Source organism: Peromyscus leucopus, chromosome 5 (genome assembly GCF_004664715.2).
Source record: "Peromyscus leucopus breed LL Stock chromosome 5, UCI_PerLeu_2.1, whole genome shotgun sequence".
In the NCBI taxonomy this organism is placed as follows: domain Eukaryota; kingdom Metazoa; phylum Chordata; class Mammalia; order Rodentia; family Cricetidae; genus Peromyscus; species Peromyscus leucopus.
In genome coordinates, this window is record NC_051067.1 from 129,148,239 (window position 1) to 129,151,191 (window position 2,953).

A 2,953-nucleotide genomic window follows, 5' to 3' on the forward strand; every position below is an offset into this window, starting at 1 on the left:
CATGCTCACAGAACAACCTGATCCAGAAAATACTTCAGTTGAGACTTTCTTCCCAGGTGATACTACGTTGTGGCAACTTGATATTTAAAACTAACCACCCATAGCCATTTGTAAAATGAAGAGCAGCATTAGGTGATCACATGAATCTCAAATATTCCTGGATGCCTTGGGAGTGACTTTTGTCAAGACTGTGTTTTCATGTGGATGACCATGAGGAAATATGGAGACAGAGAGAGTTTGGGTTGTTAATGTCATATATCAATCTGTCAAATTCATCAGGGCCATGGAGAGCCCAGTTATTTTGGTTATTTGGTATTCTATTGAGATATTTTTTTAGATGAAAATGATATTTTAGTTGGGAGACTGCATTAAATAGATTGGATCCCATGGTAGGAGTAGGTCTCATTCAAAACAGTAAGTACCTGAATAGAATAAGAGGCCTGCCGATAAGATTAAAGTCTGTACCCCACTCATCTCCGACAGCCTGCCTTGCCTCATGCACTCCCACAGAAATGCTTCAACTACTCACAGTTCTTCCCCAGATGAGACCAGTGTCCCGCGCAGTGGCTCCACATCTCATTTGGGTCCATGCCAAAGATGTAAAATTTGGTTGTGGATGCTGGAGCCTTAATGCTTAAATGTGCAGAACTTTTAGCCAATGCTAGAACTGTTAGAATACTTCCCTGTTAGAATAGGGAAGAACTGATTATTGAACAGAACTGGGGAAGTCCCAAAGTAACAAAAGATGGAGTCACTGTCGCAAAGTCCATTGACTTAAAGGACGAATACAAACAGATGAGAGCTAAACTTGTTCAAGGTGTTGTCAATAACACACATGAAAAGGCTGAGGATGGTGCCACCACTGCTACTGTTCTGGCACATTCTATTGCCTAGGGAGATTTTGTGAAGATCAGCAGAGGTGCGAATACAGTAGAATTCCAGAGAAGTGTGATGTTGGCTGAATGCTGTAATTGTTGAACTTAAAAAACAATCTAAACTTGTGACAGCCCCTGAAGAAACAGCTCAGGTTGCTACGATTTCTGCAAATGGAGACAAAGACATTGGAAACATCATTTCTAATGCAATGAAAAGGGCTGGAAGAAAGGGTATCACCAGAGTGAAGGATGGGGAACCCCTAATGGTGGATTAGAAATTATTGAAGGCATGAAGTTTGACAGAGAATATATTCCCCCATGTTTAACTAACACATCAAAAGGTCCAAACTGTGAGTCCCAAGATGCCTATGTTCTATTAAGTGAAAAGAAAATTTCTAGTGTTCAGTCCATTGAATCTACTCTTGAAATTGTCAGTGTTCATTGGAAGCCCTTGGTCATCATCACTGAAGCTGTTGATGCAGAAGCTCTAAGCACACTGGTTTTGAACAGACTAAAAGTTGGTCTTTGGGTTATAACAGTCAACGCTCCAAGGTTTGGGGATAATAGGAAGAACCAGCTTAAAGACACGGTAATTGCCACTGGTGGTGCGGTATTTGGAGAAGGGGTTGAATCTAAATCTTTAAGATATTCAAGCTCATGACTTAGGAAAAGTCGGAGAGGTCATTGTCACCAAAGATGACACCATGCTTTCGGAAGGAAGAGGTGACAAAGCTCAAATTGAAAAAACGTATGCAAGAAACCACTGCGCAGTTAGACATTACAACCAGTGAATATGAAAAGGAAAAAGCTGAATGAGTGACTGGCAGAAACCAGGTGGATTAGTTGTGCTTGGAGGCACAAGTAATGTTGAAGTGAATGAGAAAAGAGACAGAGTTAAGGATGCTCTCAGGGATACCAGAGCAGCTGCTGAAGAAGGCATTCTTCTAGGACAATTCACCGAGCTCTGCTTCGGCAAATCCCAGCCTTGGAGTCATTAAAGCCTGCTAACGAAGATTAGAAAATAGGTATATAAATTATTAAAAGAGCACTCAAAATTCCTGCAATGACTATTGCTAAGAATGCAGGTGTTGAAGGATCTTTGATAGTTGAGAAAATTCTCCAGAGTTCCTTGGAAGTTGGTTATGATGCTGTGCTCAGAGACATTGTGAACATGGCAGGAAGGGGAATCACTGACCAACAAAGGTCATAAGAACTGCTTTGCTGGATGCTGCTGGGGTGGCCCTCTTGCTAACCATAACAGAAGCTGTAGTGACAGAAATTCCTAAGGAAGAGAAAGACCCTGGAATGGGTGCAATGGGTGGAACGGAGAGGGTATGGGAGGTGCCATGTTCTGACTCCTCGCATAGTGCTTGGCCCTGATCAGTGAACTGTGAGAGGAAGCTCAGGGCAGGTTCCACATCGATAACTTCACAGAAGTCACCTGAAGAAAATGACTGAAGAGGAGACTAGCTGATCACTGTAACCACCAGTTAGTTACTCATTCCCACTGACAATATGTAAGGGTTTACTGCTGTCACTGTCCATGCCCACACCTAATTTATTTTGTACTTTTTTTTTTTTTTTTGGCTTTTTTGAGACAGAGTTTCTTTGTGTAGCTTTGCGTCTTTCCTGGAACTCACTTGGTAGACCAGGCTGGCCTCGAACTCACAGAGATCCGCCTGCCTCTGCCTCCCGAGTGCTGGGATTAAAGGTGTGCACCGCCGCCGCCGCCACCACCGCCCGGCTTATTTTGTACTTTTTAATAATGACATTTGTACATTCTTGATACTGGGTGCAAGAGCCACACACCAGTGTCCTGCTTTCAACTTAAATCACTGAGGCATTTCCACTCTTCTGTTCCAGTCAGGAGTGCAGCGCTGTGTCACCAGGTGGGAAGTTCAGAAGCAGCCTTTCCGTAGAGAGTGAAAGTTAGTGTGTACAAAGTAGAGAAGTATCCAATTATGTGACAACCTTTACAATACAAGTTTGTTTAAAGTTAAAAAGCAAAGCAAACACACAAACAAAAAGAAAAACAAGATTCAAGTCTGAACCCCACAGGCTCACACTCAACCTGCAGC

At 42.7% G+C, this 2,953-nt stretch overlaps 1 pseudogene; it reads left to right on the top strand.

The window, feature by feature from the left end:
* The first annotated feature begins 512 nt into the window (after positions 1-512).
* LOC114707133 lies at positions 513-2,230 on the top strand (annotated as a pseudogene).
* The last annotated feature ends 723 nt before the right edge of the window (positions 2,231-2,953 follow it).